The sequence below is a fragment of the Canis aureus genome, chromosome 16 (genome assembly GCF_053574225.1).
Source record: "Canis aureus isolate CA01 chromosome 16, VMU_Caureus_v.1.0, whole genome shotgun sequence".
Classification (NCBI taxonomy): Eukaryota; Metazoa; Chordata; class Mammalia; order Carnivora; family Canidae; genus Canis; species Canis aureus.
This window is the reverse complement of record NC_135626.1, coordinates 52,010,251-52,030,027: the sequence shown is the minus strand read 5'-3', so window position 1 is coordinate 52,030,027 and position 19,777 is coordinate 52,010,251. Positions and strand designations below refer to the sequence as shown.

General features: G+C 38.1%; 1 long non-coding RNA gene across 1 annotated transcript in view; it reads left to right on the top strand.

Moving 5' to 3' along the window:
* Window positions 1–19,777, top strand: part of LOC144286917 (uncharacterized) — an 81,339-nt gene that overhangs the window by 48,575 nt on the left and 12,987 nt on the right. The window contains exon 2 of the long non-coding RNA XR_013354864.1: window positions 19,169–19,238. This is a non-coding gene — a long non-coding RNA (uncharacterized LOC144286917). The remainder of the gene's footprint in view (window positions 1–19,168; window positions 19,239–19,777) is intronic.

Genomic DNA, 19,777 nt, shown 5'->3' with positions numbered 1-19,777 from the left:
TGCATGTATTTTTGTGACTGAATTCACTTTGGTTTTTTTTTTTTTTTTAGTCGTAAAAATACAAACTGCAGAAATATATACTAGATTCTCTGTGTTAAATTTGGTGTTCTTTAATACCTTTCTCCATATGCTATATACACATTTATAATTATATAAAAGTTGTTCCTACTTTTTATAAAAATAATATACTATACTCTATAGTTCTATTCAATAGTTTCTATTTTGTAAAAAAATATATATTATACACATCCCTCTAAATTAGTACATTTAGATAGTACTTATTCTTTTAAGTAGTTACATCATTTTTGTTTATACCTATATCAAAATATTATTCTTTTAGAGACAAACATTTAGGATGTTTCCAAGTTTTTGGTTGTTTTTGTTGTTTTCCTATAATAAATAGTTACAACAAACTTCCTTGTGAACATATCCTTATATCTATGTGCTTCTTTTGCAATAAGATGTAGCCTCAAAGAAGAGCAATTAGCTCCAGGGCTATGCACATTTTTTTTTAATCAACAATATAATTGAGATACCGACCTTAAGCGTACAGGTCAATAAATTTTTACAAGTGTGTATATCCATGGAACTGACACCCCATCAAGATACAGAACATTTCCATCATCCTACAAAGCTTCCTTGTGCCCCTTCCTAGTCAAACCTGCCCTCTCTGTGCCAGTAAACCATGATATGATTTCACCTGTTTCATAATTTCCTATAATCAAATCCAAAAGTTTGTACCCTATTGCGTTTGCTTTTTCTTGTTCAGCATAGTAGCTATGCCTTCATTCCATTTACCACATGAATGTACCAAAATGTTCATTTCTTTTCAATTGCCTGATTGTTCCGTAATCAACTATTCTTCTGCTAATGAACATTTAAATTGTTTCTGGTATTTTTTTAAATTACAATAAATGATGTGACAATAAACTTCCTTGCACTCATGACTTTATGAACTGGTCCTTGTTTCATCATAAGATGTAGCCCCCAAATGGAATTTCGTTTAAACTTAAATTTAAAATTTTGTTAGATACTGCCAGATTACCTTCCCATTAGGTAAAAGCAATTCGCACTCCATGTCCTAACACTTCCATCCATCCAAGGAGCTCTCTGGGTATCAGGGCTACTGATCCCTAAATGTTAAACACTCATTCATGGGAGCATGCCCATTAAAATATTTTAAATACACATACTGAGCACAAACTTTATGTTGAGTACTTTGCTGGCCACTGTGACAAAAAGTTAAAGCCTTATTCTTATCCTTGAGTGGCTTACAAATCAAATAAGAGAAGCAGTATGATTAGTGCAAGAATGAGGGTTTTTCCTAAAGTGTAGCAAGAGATTTGGAGAAATCAGATTGGGAGGTCATGTAAAACATGTCTGAGCAAGTGCTTGTAAGTGCTAGTTTAATGAACTAAGAGTCTGTTGAGTAACAAGAGAAAGAGTATTCCAGAAAGACAGACAAGACTGGGAGCAGCTGTAGATGCATAAAAAACTGTCCACATTAAGGAAGACTACAGGGATGTAGCAGTTATATGCAAAGAGTGGTCACAGAGAACAAAACAAAAAGTGCTATAAAAATTGGTGAGATTGTATGTTGTATACTTGAAACTAATGTGACATTGAGTGCCAACTCTACTTCAATAATTTTTTTTAATTGGTGAAATTTGAATGAGGCCTATAGATTAGGTAATAATTTTATTGATGTTAAATTTCTTGAATTTGATAATTGGCCCTATGTTTCTGCAAATGAATGCCTTTGTACTTAGGAAATACATACTTGGATAAAAGGATCATAATCTACAATTTACTCTCAGGAGATTCAGAAAACAACACCATGTAGATAGGTAGATTAGGGAAAGAGAGAGAGAGATGATAGAATGCTAGAAAGCAAATGTGTTAAAATGGTAACAGTTGGTGAATCTAGGTAAAGAATATATGGGAGGTTTTTGTCCTAGTCTTGCAATTTTTCTTTTTGAAGCTACTTCAAAATAAAGAGTTTTTTTGTATTAATATTTAAAATACAATAATGCCTCAGTGACCTTCAGTTGGTTCTATGTGACTTGAGTGAATGATATAAAATGTAAAGTGGTGAGCTCTGAGGGCAGAGAGGAAAGCAAAAGCAAATTCTTAAAAGGCTTGGTTCTTGGCCTAGAAATTTTCATTTTATTCTGAAAGCCATATGAAGTAAAGCCATGAAATCCAATTTGCATTTTAAGAGAGTACTCCAGCAGCTTTAGGGAGATGGGGCCACGGTGCGACCAAATGAGGCAGGAAGACCAGCTGTGAGGCCACCATGAATGACTCAGATGAGTCAGAGCCTAGCCGAGACCATGGCTGATGGAATAGAGAGGAGTCACAGCAACCAAACCCATTCAGATTCTGCATGACCTAGAACATGAAGGATGCGGGAAATTCCAGCTTGGGAAACTGGCTAGATAGCGCTAGTCACCAAAATAGAGAATAGAAATATAGAAGAGAGCTTGGGAAGAAAGATGAGGGGTTCTGGGTTGACTATGGCAAGCCTGAAATATGCACGAAAGATTCCAGGGGAGACCTCTTGAGAAATTTGGACACGAGATACCAACTTCAAAGTCATCTTCATGTAGGTAGTTTGGGCTCTTATAAAAGGACTGGTTCATAAAGCCTTTGCCTATTTCACCACTACAAAATTAACATCTTCTGAGGGCATGTTATTTTTAAAAGGAAGCTAAAAGTGTAAGTTGTTATCCTAAAACACCCAGAATGTCTTCTTCCAAATACCTATGAAACAGACCCACTCAAAAAACATATTAACAACTGCTCTAGATTGAAAGATTATGTGTCATCATCTAGAGATACTCCCATTAAATGCGGCAGTGATGAGCTGTTATGCAAAAGACAGTTCTTGGTCGTTGCACCATGCCACGAGAGCATGGTAGCTCTGAAGAAGGGGAAAGATCTGACTCACCTCTACTCTTACCTGTCAGCTCACTCAGGGGTTTCACAGACACAAAATGCAACCAGCCATGCCACCAACAACCTTCACCGCCACCACCAGGCAAAACTGCTTTGGAAAGCAGCCTGTGTTACACTATAGTCTCTGCTGGCAATTAGGAGGGAAAGGGAGAACCTGGGAACTTCCTAGAAAATCAAATTACTGGGCCCCACATCAACCCCACTGAACCAGAAATTGCAGGTGAGCCCAGCATCTGGATTTTAACAAGCCTTCCAGGTGATTCTGGTGCCCAGCAAAGAATGAGAAATCCCCTAACGCCGGGAAGTGAGGAAGATGAGCCCATTATCATGTCAATCCAGTGAGTAATATCCCCTCAAAATTTGGAAATTATGAGCTTCTCAAGGATGCAAGCCCTGTCTTTTGATCTTTTAAGTCCCCGTAGGCCCAACATTGAATGTATTAATTTAATAAACATTTACTGAGTACTAAGTGAGTCTGGCTCCTAATTAATGTTAGGGAAGGAAGGAAGAAAGGAAGGCAGGCAAGGAGGGAGTTTGGTTATACAACATCTGTGATTTCAAAGTTATGCCAAACTTTTAAAAGTCCGCATTTTTCTCTCATTCTTCCAACAGCAGCCAAGGTAAACTACATACATGGGAGTGCACGAAAGCGAGCCAAGATTCTGTGGGTGGTAAAGGAAAAAAGAAAGCGGGCGGGGGTGGGGGGAGTACAAAAAAAGTATTTCTCTGTATTCTCAAGTACATCTCTTTCTTCATATACTTAATTCCTTGTTTTTCTCCCCTCTCATGATCTTCTGTTTCCTGACACATGGAGAAATTTCACTTAAACTGACATGCATTCTCACACTCCCAGAGGTGCACACACACCAACACCCAGACTGAATCCTATTAGATTTTTCTTCCCCCTCCTTTCCCTCGCCAAGGGCAGCCATGGATCTCCATCCACGTGGCTGTCTCTCTCTGCAGCTTCTCCCCATGGGTACTTTCCATTGCTTACCATTTGTGGTTCAAGGCTCTGTTAAGATGATGGAGCCTGGCACCAGGTATATCACAGGCCAGATAAAATCCCATGATTCAGCCTCTAATTTAGGATTCACTCTCTTTCCTTCAAAATCAGCATTTCGAGAAGAAACCAGGTGGCCAGGGCAGCCCTGTTGGCTCAGCGGTTTAGCGCTGCCTTCAGCCCGGAGTGTGATCCTGGAGACCCGGGATCGAGTCCCACGTCAGGCTCCCTGCACGGGGCCTGCTTCTCCCTCTGCCTGTGTCTCTGCCTCTCTCTTTCTATCTGTCTCTAGTCTCTCATGAATAAATAAATAAATAAAAACAAAAGGATGAAAGAAAGAAACCAGGTGGCCAAAGAGAAAATAATAGTTAACATTTATTGAGTAATAACTATTTGCTGGTCTCTGTGTTAAGTGCTTTCATAACATCATCACACTTTTTTTTACAAAAACTCTAGGAAGTAACTGTACCCACTAACTGTGAAATTATGTGCCACATAACTGTGCTTATTTCATAGAGAAATTAAGATTAAAGAAATATTTAAGAAAGCTTAAAGAGATTCAGTGCTTTATCTAAGATCCAACTGTTGTAAGGAAAAAAGCAGTTAATTTCAGAGTTTGTACTCTTAACTAGTATAGAATAAGAAATCTCAATATCGGGCAGCCCCGGTGGTGCAGCGGTTTAGCGCCGCTTGCAGCCCAGGGTGTGATCCTGGAGTCCTGGGATTGAGTCCCATGTTGGGCTCCCTGCATAGAGCCTGCTTCTCCCTCTGCCTGTGTCTCTGCCTCTCTCTCTGAATAAATAAAAAATAAAATCTTGAAAAAAAAAAGAAATCTCAATATCACAGAATATTAAGATTTACGTAATTTATTTATTTATTTAGAGAGAGCAAATGAGTGGGCAGGGGAGGGGCAGAGGGAGAGGGAGAGAATCTCAAGCAGACTCCACTCTGAGCACAGAGCCAACAGGCGGCTCCCTCTCAAAACCCTGAGATCATGACCTGAGCCAAAATCAAGAGTCAGACACTCAGCTAACTGAGCCATCCAGGCACCCCTCAATATACAATATTGAGGGGTGCCTGGGTGGCTCAGTGGTTGAGCATCTTCCCTCTGCTCAGGGCTTGATCCCAGAGTTCTGAGATCCAGTTCCACATCTGGCTCTCTGCATGGAACCTGCTTCTCCCTCTGCCTATGTCTCTGCCTTCTCTGTATCTCTCATGAATAAATAAATAAAATCTTTTAAAATTATTGTGTATATACATAATACACAATATTAAGATAGAGGTATCTTAAAAATCATTTAGGCCAGTGGTTTTCAACCTTGAGTACACATTAGCATCATGGGTAATTTTTTTAAATCCTGAAGACCAGGTCACTCTCTGGACCAATTAAATAATAATCTCTGGGGGATAACCCAGATAGCTGTAGTTTTTTAAGCTTCATGGTGATTCTAGTGTACAGAAAATACTGAGATCCACTGATTCAAGTTCAGTTCTTATATTTTGTTGGTAAGACAGCTAGCAGCAAGAGGATCAGAAATGACAGTAATAGGGAAAGTGCCTGCTACCCTCTGACTCACAGTGAACAAAGGAAGTCTTCCACCCACCATGAGGCAAGTACGGAGTGCATTGCTATTCTCCTACAAAGAATTCATTTTCAAATCATCCATGTCTAAGATTGATAAGAAGAGGTATAATTATTTTCCTTTGAATTTTTAGGCTGGGTGTGATATCTTTAAAAGAACAGGATTCGTGGTCACATGCTCTAGAACCAGCTCTGACACTTATTAATAACAATCTTGGGACACTTACCCTCACTTGAGCCTCAATTCCTCCTCTGCAAAATTAGTGTAATAATACTCCATGCCTTACTGATGTCACAGGTACTTCTAAAAATCAAGGGAGACAATGTATACAATGTTTACCTTTGATGCGGTAAGAGTGATGCAATGTTGTTTTTTAACAGGTAGTGAACTTAAAGTGTACATTGATGGCACACAGAACAGGCTCTGAATCTGCTCTTGTTCATTAACTACTCTTAGGGAAGTAAGATAGGCTCTTTGGAAGACTACTCCCCTATATGATATGTAAAAAGCAAAATCAGTAACATCATGATTGTTTTGAGACTTAATACTTTGTGAAGTATGTGGCACCCAGAAGGTATTCTAGGTGTTACTTTCCCTTTCCCAAAGCCATTTAAATTTCTTATTTATTCTAGCATATATTTTAGATTGAAGCCTACCAGAACAGATTAGAGAGTGCCTAACATCATTATTCAGTTTTATTAGGGAATAGGCTGTCCAACTATGGAAATTAGGGTACAAACAGGATGATAAGATGTCCATAGGTTTTTAGAAACAAAAAGTTGGAGGTTTTTCTTTAAGATTTTATTTATGCATTCATGAGAGACACAGAGAGAAACAGAGACATAGGCAGAGGGAGAAGCATGCTTCCTGTAGAGAGTTCTGATGAGGGACTAGATCCCAAGACCCTGGTATCAGGACCTAAGTTGAAGGCAGATGCTCAATGGTTGAGCCACCCAGGCGCCCCTAGAGACTGTTAACTGAAAAAAGCAATTAACAGGGGCACCTGGGTGGCTCAGTCAGCTAAGCATATGCCATTGGCTCTGGTCATGATCTAAGGTCCTGGGATCAAGCCCCACCCCCACCCCAGCCCCTCTCTCAGCAAGGAGTCTGCTTCTCTCCCTCCCTCTGTCTCTCCCCCCCAGCTCATGCTCACTCCCTTCTTTCTCTCAAATAAATAAATAAAATCTTTGTAAATAAATAAATAGTGTTAGATAACTGGATAACCATTTGGAAAAGAAAGATAAAATTAGATTAATTCCTCAAACTAAACACAAGTATACACTCCAAATATATCTAAGAACTTTTTTTTAAAATTTATTTATGATAGTCACACAGAGAGAGAGGGAGAGGCAGAGACACAGGCAGAGGGAAAAGCAGGCTCCATGCACCAGGAGCCCGATGTGGGATTCGATTCTGGGTCTCCAGGATCGCGCCCTGGGCCAAAGGCAGGTGCTAAACCGCTGCGCCACCCAGGGATCCCCTATATCTAAGAACTTAATATAAGAAATAAAATTACACAAATACTAAAATGAAACAAGTGAATTCCTCTTTAACTTGGGCAGAGGGAGAGGCTCCTATGACTAAAAACAGTAAGTAAATACAGTAAGAGAAGCCTGATAAATTGGACTATATAAAAATAAAGAATGTTTGCATGAATGGCCAGTAAAAAGACAACCATTAATAAAGCCAAAAGACAAATGATAAACTGGGAGAAGACAATTGCCACATATTACATTGATAAGAAGCTAATAAACCTACTATATAAAGAAGGCTTTAAAACTGAGAGGAAAAAGACCATAAATCCTAAAGAAAAATAAAGACACACCTTGAATAAAATTTAAAAAAAAAAAAAAGAAAAGGAGAGGTCTTGAATAAAATTAAAAAAAAAAAAAGGAGAGGTCTTGAATAAAATTTAAAAAAAAAAAAAGAAAAATAAAGACACAGACAAAAATGTTTAGGATATCAAAGTGGCCTTTATATAAATAAAAGATATGCAATACTACTCAAAACAAGAAAAATGCAAATTAAAACCATAGTGAGATACTATTTCTCATCTATTAGATTGGCAAACATTAAAAAGCTTGATAACAGACTCCATTGGCTGGTGAGGCTGTGAGGAAGCAAGCATGTTCCTACACAGCTGGTAGAAATGCAAGATGAAAGAGAATTCCCATTTGGAAGTGACTGGCAATATTTCACAAAATTATATATGTACTTCTGGAAATGTATCCTGAAGATTTTACCTCCAATAATATGAAAATATACATGCACAAGTTTAATCATTGCAACATTATTTGTAATTGCAAAATACAAAATATCAGAAACTACATAAATGCCCAAGAATAGAAGATTGGTTTATTATCACAAATGAGTACTATGAAGCTGTAAAAAGAAAGAAAATGATATCTACAAACTGATACAAATTTAGTTCTGGAAGATGGTTAAGTAAAGAAAAAAAATTTCAGTAAGATGAAATAAAGTAGATAGATAGAAAAAGAAAAAAGAAGAGGAAATAAGATAGCATATTGATCTGTTATCTTCACCAAAGAAACACAGGAAGAGTTAAGAGCACAAACAAGGGGAGGAAGGGATGTAGGAGAGTGATGCTTCTTGCTCTATCTTTTCATATAGTTTTGAATTTAGGAAGCATGTTACTGTTTTAGACATTCAAAAAATAAATAAAATTCAATCAACAAAGATGGAAAGGGAAAAATTTTTAAATCTAAAACTGAAAGCAAACCAAAATAATGAATCCAATTATATTTCAAGTGAATACCATATTCATAGTAAATAGGGAAAGAAAAAAATTTAATCTCAGAAACATATGAGCAGAATGTTTGACTTCAATCTATATATTATGCAGTCTGTGGAGCAGGAGCAGAAGTAAAACTGCACACACAACCTAAGTTCTTTTTTTTTTTTTTTTTTTTTTTGTAGCTTTTGTCTTTGTACTGGTATGGGCTATGTACTTCTGAAACAATCTTGGATAAATTATAGTAATGAAATAATAAATGTATCAATATTGTTGGGAGCCAGGTTCTCACTATGAAAGGAGAAACAGAGAATGGAGGAAGGTGAGAAAACACATTTAATGATAGATTGGACTTGAAGGAATGGGTGAACCCATGATTTTTAAAATATGTATGTGCTGGGGCATGTGGGTGGCCAGTTGGTTAAGTGTCTGATTCTTGGTTTGTGATCTCAGGGTCATGAGGTCAAGCCTTGCATCAGGTTCTGCACTCAGCACAGAGTGTGCTTGAGATTCTCTCTCTCTCTCTCCCTCTTCCTTTCCCTCTGCCTCTACTCACTGCCCTCTCCCCACTTGTGCACTCTCTCTCTCTCTCTAAAATAAAATAAATAAAATCTTCTTTAAAAATAAAATCAAATATGTATATGTCTATGCATATATAGATGCATGCTTGTACACATACGTATACACATGTGTGTGCGTATATACACATGTGTTTGTACATGTATACACACATGCAGGTATTTATTAGCATTGTCTACTGAAAAGTCATGAAAACAAAGATACCTCAGCAGCAATGAATACACTAACACCCAGATTTTCCATTTTAAATACCATTCCCCACTACCAGGAAATAAGATTTCTCAGGGTGGGGGAAAAGGCCAATTCTAGGACTGGAAGTATAAACAGAAGATGGGCTTGGAACATAAAATAGGAAATTCTTACAAAAATAAGCCAAGTCATACAGACATGGGAGTCAGTTTGAAGGGGTTCCATTGGCCAAATCTGGGACAATTTAAGCACAAAATGCTTAGTGGCAGTAATGAATTATAAACCATTGAGAGAAAAAAGGAATCCATTAAGTCCTCACCACTAATAAATACTTAAAGAGGGAGAAAGGAGGGATCTTATTTACAGTAGAATGTCAAGTGCCAACTGGTAAATGCGGAATACAGGAGTTTTGCCTATCTTACAACCACCACAGAGAAAATTAATTCAGGCAAGAATTGTCAATGGATGCTAAATCTAGGAGAAAGTTTGATGAATGGTGGAATATGAGCATGGTCTTAATGTTTCCCACAGATTGCTGATTAGTTGTAAGAGAAAAAAAACAGTAGCCATGCAGTGGAGACATAGAGCAACACTCGACTGGGTGTTCAAAATTAACATCACCAATGTGGAGCTGACTAGTATTGTCTGCCTCCAGCCGATAATACCCTAAGAAGATATCCAGTATCACTTACATAATATTCCAGCCAAGAATCCATAACCTGACTCTAAGCCCTAGGAAACATCAAGCAAGCCAAAATGAGCAACTTTTATCATAAAAGACAAAGAACAGCTATAAAAATGTTCAAGATTAAAGGAGACTTAAGAGATATAACCCACAAGATGTCCTATCCTATCCTCGACAGGATTCTGTACTCAGAGCCAGATACTACTGTATAGAAGCCAGTGAGGCAGGGACATTACTAAGTCTATACACAATATAAGAATACAGATTAAATAAAAGTGTATCAAGGGGCACCTGGGTGGCTCAGTCAGTCCTGGGATCAAGCCCCACATTGAGCTCTCTGCTCAGCAGGGAGCCAGCTTCTCCCTCTCCCTCTGCCTGCCACTTCGCCTGCTTGTGCTCTCTCTCTGTCAAACAAAACAATAAAATATTTTTTTAAAGTGTATTAACACATGTACTGAAATTTTAACTGTACTGTGGTTAGGTATTTTTTCTTATTCTTAGAAAATAAACATCGTGTACTTAGGGATAAAGGGGCCATGGTTCAGAAAAAATGTATGTACTTATATTGATATACATACATATACATATACACAGAGAGAAAGAGAGTATGCAAAAACAACAACACAAACTGGATAAAATGTTAACAATAGATGAGCCTGGATAGCAGACATACAGATCTTCCCTGTACCAGTCTTATTCTTTTTTCTAAAGATTTTATTTATTTATTTATTTATTTATTTATTTATTTATTTATTTATTTATTTATGAGAGACACAGAGAGAGAGGCAGAGACATAGGCAGAGGGAGAAGCGGGCTCCCAGCAGGGAGCCTGATACAGGACTCCATCCCAGGATCCCCGGATCATGACCCGAGTCAAAGGCAGATGCTCAACCACTGAGCCACCCAGGTGCCCTGGACCATTCTTTTTCTTAAAGCTTTTAAGTACCCTTTAAATTATTTCCAGATTTAAAAATGTATTTTTTTAGAAGTGTGCTATCAACTTGATTTAAGAAAGTCAGGAAAAAATGGTTTAGGTTAGCACAAAGTAGTATAGGTTAATATAAAAAAACTCAATATTTATTTTAATCCAGATTTGTTTTAATCCAGATCTGAAAAATGTTACAAAAGAATTTTGAGTAAACAACTTCATTATTTATATTTAATATTTATAAGGCCATTTACTGCAATAGTTTTAATGCAATAGCTCAAAAACTACACTACAAACAATACATTTAATGAATAGCAATGAGTTAGCAATCTGCCATTGATTAGCTGGGTATCCTCCTAAGAGCCTTACAAGGGAGACCTACTTAGTGATTAGAAAGATTGGGGGATGTCTTTCTCAGCAGCCTTCATAGTTTTAAAATAAATGGTTGTGTTACTATTAAAATTATATCACATTTTTTTCTTGTTTCAAAATTATGCCTCAAGACTAAACAGTAGTATTTTGTTAATTTCACATTTTTAGTGTTTACCCTTACTTAGGTATCAATATTGTGATTCTGAGGCAAAAGAGTACCAAGTTAAATATTTCGTGACCTGTAAAAATTTAGTGTCCTTTAGCTCACATGGAGATAAAGAGGCTGATATCAAAATATTTTTATTTTAGTATTTGCTTCCTAAGGACTAATGTAAGCAGAATATAATCTATTGCTTTTTCAATCTTCAAACAGCTTATATTTGCAGGCCAGCTATCCCTTTTCTCAATGAGATAAGGCTATTAGACCAGATGGATCCCAGGGGCTGGTTTGTATAGCATGACCTCCTGCCTTGTTTTTCTGCACTTGTTTTGTTTTAAAGGAGACAATTGTGTTATAGATATGAGGTGTTACCACTTTAAAAGCTTCCTGCTAATATACCATAGCAAGAAAGTATAATTTATTTATTCATGATTTATCTCCTACTTATACTGAGATGAGTTCATCGTTTGCTTGTTTACTTAATAGGGTAAATCTAAGCCATTAGTAAACATTAGTAAATAAAATAACTTTTTTTAAGTTTTTTAATTCCACTCTGCATTTCACATGTAGTGGTTTCCTATAAATACTCCTCTGGTTAAGGCACAACTTTAAGAAGTGAACACTGAAGTTCTTGTAATTGCCAGTATAAACAAAAAATTCACAAATATAAATTTTCTGTGGCTGGGAGGGAGGAGGGAGGGAGGGGTCTAGTAGATGTTATTTATTTGGCTCTATTAGCCTGTTTCCCTATTTCAACCGGGAAGGGAGACAAAGGTAAATTCAAAGTACAGAGGGAAGAAAGTAAATCCATGGAGGGAGAAAGAGAATAAAGAGAAAAGAGAGAAGAGGAACCAACAGAGGAAGGAGAAGTAGGAAGTCAGTGAAAAAGCAAATAAAACATATATTAAGGTAAGAAAGTGAAAATGAGAATAAGGCACAAAGGAAAAGCAGGAGATGAAAATCCTTCTCACCTGGAGGGTCATAGAAAAGACTGAATTGGAGCCACCCAATTCACATTTTGGTCAAAGAGAATGCTAAGTCTTCATCAGAGAGAGCAACACTTTCTATTTCACATTGTTTCTGTTTAAATATAAATTCATTTTATGTAAGGTAAAAGCTGGCTTGCACAAGAGTATTCCTTAATATTTATAATATGAGCATGGTCTTAATGTTTCCCACAGAAAATGTAAGCAGTTGTTTTAGAGGTGGATGCTAGCTCTAACTGATCACTGGGCTGAGCAGAGGCTATGCAACATGCCTGGAATTGGTAGGAATTGCCAACTATTAATAAAGCAGTTTTCTTCCAGTTGTCACTGTGTGCCATTCTTTGAAACATTCCCTGAGGAATATTTTTAAACCAGCTTAGATAGAACTTGTCATGGTATCATATAACTGCTATTGAACTGTTCTAAGCTTTGAATCAGCCATGTATCCTTTGTGCGAAAAAGAAAAACAATCTGTCATAAAAGTACATAAAAGTTGACAAGACTTTCTCTGATAGCTATATCCTAGAAATACATATTTATGAAGGTTTTTTCTTTAACACTAGCCTGGTAAACACATACCACAGACTCAAATTGTTTAAAATTGAACCACTGACCTTAGCAATCACTACAACTGACTTTGGAGATAAACCTGCAGTTTTCTGATCATCAAGAGGCCTGTAATGTTTTACATTAAAGAAAGAACCCATGTTTACATTTCTTTTCAGTATTTTAATTTACAATTAAGTGTAGACATCATTCAAAATAACTGTCTGAACTTGTCTTAATGTTTATATGATTTCCTTTCAGTGTTTTAATTTATGATTAGATACAGACATTAGTCAAAATAACTGTCTCAACTTGTCTTAATGTTTATAAAATTTTTCAAACTATATTAATTATTCTCTAATATCCTGTCATTTTATAATGAAATCAATGGGGTTTTTCTTTAAGGCAATAATGGAGCAAAAAAGTCAAGTAATGAGATCATTTTCCCTCTCGTCTAAAAATTATTTTTCTCTTTCAAATCTTACAATTAATCCATATAATTTTTTAAATGAAAATTTGTTCTGGTTTTAAAGACACTGAAGAGTTGAATGACAATACTGCCACAGAGTGACTTATGAATATTCTCAGGATGCATAAACATTTTTAAAGATATTTTATTTATTTATTTATTTACAAGAGACACAAAGAGGCAGAGACATAGGCAGAGGGAGAACCAGGCTCTGTGGGGAGCCTGACGTGGGACTCGATCCTAGGACCCCAAAATCATGACCTGAGCCAAAGGCAGATGCTCCACCACTGAGCCACCCAGGCATCCCAGGATTCATAAAATTTTAAATGAGACAAAATGATGATTCTATCTAGGTTTACAAAGGGCCCTAGAATAAATGGTACTCTTGCTTTTAATTTATGATAGAGTTTGTTTCAGCATTCCACTACAAGCACATACAGGCTTCTAGTAAAACCCCTCCACTATGTTTTACCCTTAGCAAGAGGCAATACAATTCCAAAAATGGTTTTCATTTCAATCATACATGTTGCCATTGCCCTTGTATTATTTCTTTGCATAGCATTCATAACTACATACCCCAGTATTCGTTCTTGGATCTCCAAGTAATATTAACTTCCCCCTATTTTAAAAAAGATTTTTATAAAAAAAATTATTTATTTATTTATTTATTTATTTATTTATTTATTTATTTGAGTGTTTGATAAGACAGCAACGAAGACAGCATGAGTGGGGAGGAGAGGGAGAAGCAGGCTTTCAAGCAGGGAGCCCAATGCCAGGCTCAATCCCAGGACCCTGGGATCATGACCTGAGCCAAAGGCAGATGCTTAGCTGACTAAGCACCCAGGCACCCCTCTTATCTGCCTTTTATACAGGAGTCATCTGAGGCAAAATGAAACAAAGGTAAGTATCACCACATAAGATTCACTGTAATTCATGAGCTTCTAATTCCTGTACTTAAGACACCAAGATACTATTTCTTCCCTTCTCTGCTTGTGACATTTATCTCAAATGAGAGCTAAATACCAAGATTAGCTTTAAAATTAAGACCAGAGTCAAATGCACTAAAACATAAAGTCCTAGAAAAGAAACTACAGACTTTCGGAGCTGATGAAGATTTTAAAGATAATGTACCCATAATTTTAAAACAAAATGAAATCCAAGGATAAGAAAAGACCTTCCAAATCTTGCAAATCTTCAAGGGGGCATTAAGCTGATGTGGGAACACACAGAAAAGAAGTAAAGTACATTTGGTACATAAGAAAGGGAAAGAGAATAAACAAACTCTTGGCAACATAGGTAACAATATTCCCAAGGGGCCATATGGTTTGGGGAACTCTGCCCAGGAAATACCCTCTCACGTGGCTTTGGGCTGTGAAGCTCATCTGCTGAGGTTATCTGTGAAGCTAATCTTCACCACAAGCAAAAGCCAACAGGCTTTTTACCATCATTTTGTACCTACAGATCTCCTAAAAATACTCCATAAGCAGAACCTGCACTGGACAACTACAGTCCTAAATGTTTTTATTAACAGAAGATACCAGTCCTTAAGTAAATGCATGAAGAACATGTTTTAAATAATGGAGTATATTCTCTGGTATTTTTTCATGAGTCAGGAAGCAGACTGGAGAGGAAGGATGTGTCAGGAACAGCACAACCTATGACTAAGGATAAGAAGGGAAAACCTTCTTGCCCTCAAAGTGAAAATCCCCTCCTAGTTTAAGAAACACTTACTCTAATCTCTCAAATGAGTAATTAGGGTTAGATAATATTCTCTTGGGGCATCTACTTTCCAAAAAATAAGCTTTTAATGCAGCAGTAAGAAAGGAATAAGTATAATCTGACAACTAAGATGGAAAATCAACCATCTCCAAATGCCCAGTCTCTTCTGTTCTCATCAGTGTACAGAACCCGACCCACTATGGCAGGCAACAAAGATCTCAACTTTGTGGAGGTAAAAAGACTCAAACATGAGTTCTTTAGTCCCAGAACTTTATAGGCTGCTTTTCTGTACTATTGGCCTCACAAAGTTTCTATTTCATTTTAACACGTTTCTCAGGAGCAGAGAAGTGGACAATATGATGCCTTGAAAACTTTATCAGCTTCCAGGGTGAAATCATAACTGTGCACTTTAAGTCAGGCTGAGTAGAGAGATATATGAATAGCTGCTGTTTTATTGCTCACCCATTTAAAATGCAAATGATAATACCAAAATTACCAAAGTCTACACTCCAGATGTTCTTATTATTCACTACAGCTTTTTTTTTTTTGGCTACACTTAGCCTCTCCTACATATCTCTGAATATATTCTATCACATAACCCTCCTTACAAAAACTCCTACTCATTTCTTAAATAATTTTGTTTTATATATTTAAAGAGTTGGAATCAAAAAATAAACTCTCATTTTCCCAAGTAATGAGAAAACAGATCTTCATTTCCATATCCCAAAAGTCAACTGTATAGAAACAAACTAACAATAACATAAAGTGGCAGACTACCTATTTATGAAGCTCCTTTGATGGCTCCGTGGAAACAAAAGTGACCTAGTTTCCTCCAGCGCAGGAGAGAAGAGGTCTATGGTAAGACCCTGGAGAGAGGGGCGCCTGGGTGGCTCCGTGGTTGAGCGTCTGCCTTTGGTCAGGGAGTGATCCCGCGCTCCTTTCAGGGAGTCTGCTTTTCCCCCTCTCTCTCTCCTTCCCTCCCTCTCTCTCTCTCTCTCTCTCTCTGTGTGTGTGTGTGTGTGTGTGTGTGTGTATCTCATGAATAAATTTTTTAAAAAGACCCTGAAGAGAGGAATGAAAGTTGCTTCACTGGTACCCAGTCCCCTTGTAACGAGATTGCTTAATTCAGTTGAACCTGGGGAAAATGCATGCGTGCAAGGGCATAGACACACACACACCCCTGCTCAAGAAAGCCCACTCTCATTCTGCATGAAGGAAAAGCTCTGTTGCAACCACAAATCATAGAATGTGATTCCAAGCAGAGCAGGAGAGAACAAGTCCCTTCTTTCCCCTCCAGCCTCATAGTCTCCCTCTGGTGCCCCTGACTGGCACCACCTGTGTACTCCTGAGTCAGCTATTTAATTTCCTTAATCCTCAATTTCCTTGTCAGCTAAGTGGAACTTCACATTAGTCCTACTTTATGGAGTTTTAGGGAGAAGTCAGTGAAATGATACGTGCAACATAGCAGAGGCGGTAAGCATTTCCCTAGTATTAAAATAAGGAACCTAGGAAAAGAGAGGGAAGTTGGAGTTCTTTATCTTACAGGGAGTTTTTGGTTTTGAATCCTTTTTTCTTTTGAAGGGACAGGATATCTTGCCCCTTGAGTTTGAGTGTCTCCCAGAACAGCTTTATTTAATGTAGAGAAAATTGGAGGTGTAAGTTTGGACTCAGCTGAGAGATCAGAGCTAAAGGAGCAATAGAAAGGTATAGTAAAGCCATTTAATTTGGTCAATATAAGTGTTCCCGGGGCAGCCCCAGTGGCGCAGCGGTTTAGCGCCGCCTGCAGCCCGGGGTGTGATCCTGGAGACCCGGGATCGAATCCCACATCAGGCTCCCTGCATAGTGCCTGCTTCTCCCTCTGCCTGTGTCTCTGCCTCTCTCTCTCTAGCTGTGTCTCTATGAATAAATAAATAAAATCTTTAAAAAAAAAATAAGTGTTCCCAACAGCAGTGATGCAGGGCCATGAGCAAAGACAGGTGTACTCACATAGAAGCTTGTAAATGGACACTAAAGCTGTGGTTCTGAAATTCCAGACTTTACCAGAATCACCTGGAAGGCTTGTTCAAACACAGATTGCTGGGTCCCACCCCAGAACTTTGTTTCAGTAGGCTGGGATGATGGGGCTTGAGAATTTGCTTTTCTACCAAGCTCCCAAGTAATGCTGATGCTACTACTATTCAGTGACCCCACTTTGGGTACAGCTGGTCCAAGAAAGTAAGAACAGGGCTGCAATCACCAGTAAGCATCCATACTAGATTTTTAAAAGAAAAAAATGGTGGGTAGGAACTTAATTCTTGAGTACCTATCATGTGCCAGGAGTTTCACAGGCATAATTTAATTTCGTGGGTCTCAACTATCCTAAAAATAGATGTTATCATTCAATTTTTCAGGTAAGTAAATTGTAACTGAGAGAGATAAGGAGCTTGCCCAAGCAGCACTAGTATCCTGATCTAGATCTGTCCTACTCCAAAACCTATATATTTTTCCCAATGTGTCATGCTCTCAACTCTCACTGCAAGTCAGATCAGGCAGGTAATGGGAGGCTAAACATGAAGGACCTACAGTTCACAATGAGGTTCTAAGTATCATCTCAATGGTAAAAATTCCCGAGTTTATCTTTCTGTGCCAGACCTACCTCCTGAAACCCAGTACTCAGCTGCCTACCCAGCATCTCTAATTTCCTCCTCAGTTGTCCTGCATTGAACTGTTACTATCCCCACAAAACTGAAGGGGTTCAGTTTCCCCTTCCCAGCTGATGATAATTCTATCCTTGCAAAGGCTCAAGGCGAATACTTTCCTCTGTTCTTCTCACAAGCTCCCCCATCAGATCTGTCAGCAAGTACTCATGGCTTGGTCTTTAGAACAAACCCAGCCACTCTCAACACCTCTCCTGCCCCGACCATCATCCCTGGCATTGATTACATACTCAGTGCTCCACTCTTGCTCCTCTGAAGCTCATTTTCAACTCTGTAGCCAGAGTAATTGCTTTAAAATCAGTCAGATCATGTCCCTTTCTATTGAAACCCTCCAATAAGTCCTCATCTTATTCAGAGTAAAAGCCCAAGTCCCCCATGATACTGATCCCATTACCTTCCCCTTCCACTGCTCACCTTGCCTTACCTCCTACCACTCTCACTTCTTCTGTCTCCACCCTAGCAACAGAGACCTTGGCCATTCCATGAACACTGCCAGGCACACTGTTGCAGAGGGACTTGGTATGGGCTTTTCTCTTTCCTTGGAAGCTTCTCCCCCAAATCTAACAGCTAACTCCCTCCCTCCAGGTCTCTACTCACATTTTACCTTCTCAGTATGATCTATGGAATGCTGCAACCATTCTCACTCCCAGGAAACCTGAACCCCTTACTCTCTTTTTTTCTGCTTTTTCATCTTTTTTCCTCAGGACCCTTTTATGACTATATAATTTACCTGCTTGTAATATTTATTATTCATTGTCTACACACACATGCACACACTATAATATGCAAGCTCTGTGAGAATAGTTTTGTTCACTGATATATCTGAAATGCCCAAAACTGTGCTTATCATATAGTAGGTGCCAATAAATATTTGTGGAATAAATACAGAACTGAGTCCAATGCAAATAAGAAAGAGAGAGGAAAAAAAAAAGAGAGAGAGAGAAGGTAAAGTTAGAACAATGATGTCAGAACTATTTCTGAATTGGAGCTATTGGCATTGGTATGGGCCCTGTGGCAAGGCTGTCCCAGGCACCACATTGGGAGACTGGCAGGAGGGCTGTGGGAAAGAGGGATAGGAAGCAAGGACAAACAGAAAACTCAAGATTCAAAGTAGAAGAGCTTTTCTTATCACTGTCCTTAGAAAAAAAAAATAGAGGGGCCCCTGGGTGGCTCAGTGGTTGAACATCTGCCTTTGGTTCAAGTCATGATCCTGGGTCCTGGGATCAAGTCCCACATCAGGCACCCTGCAGGAAGCCTGCTTCTCCCTCTGCCTATGTCTCAGCCTCTCTCTCTCTCTCTCTGTCTCTCATGAATAAATAAATAAAATCTTTAAAAAGAAGAAGAAGAAAAAGAAGAAGAAGAAATGGAGGGTGAGGGAAAAGTGGAAAATTATTTTCTCTTTTGAAAGTATTCAAAATGTCATAGTAACCTTAAAAATACATATCATGTCTCAAGTCAATATTTCTTTACCTTACGTATCTACCTAAGAAAAAGAGTAAGTGGGATGAGCTTCTGTCCTAATAACTCCTGTCATTTTCCATAGTGTGAGCCTCTATCATGTTCCTGTGTGAACCAGAGGGCATATACAAGAAGTATCTCCTAGACAGCAGTAGGTAAGACTCCATCCACTCCTAGCAGAATTCCAGGGTCTTAGAATGTGAGAAATTTGGGGATAGACAATAACAGAAAATCCATTAAAACTGACTTAATTAAACAAAAGAAATTTATTGACTTTTGGAATATAACAAATCCAGGGTTAACTTGGTTACAGGTCTGGCTTGATCTAGGCATACATACAATGTTATCAGGAATCTGATTTTCTCCATCATTATGCTCTGCTTTCCTCTGACTTGGCATAATTTCCAGGTAGGCTTTTCCCAAACACAGCTTCCAGCATTTCTAGGCTTACATTTTCTCATAGCAACCTCTTTGGGGCACCTGGGTGGCTTAGTCGGTTAAGCATCCAACTCTTGATTTTGGCTCAGGTGATGAACTCAGGATTATGAGATCAAGCCCCATGTCAGGCTCCATGCTTAGTCCAAAATGCTTAAGATTTCCTCTCTCTAATGAAGAAAGAAAGGAAAAAAGAAAGAAAAGAAAGAAAGCCAGCTTTTTTTGACAATCATTCCAAGATAAGAGCCAAGCCTGTATC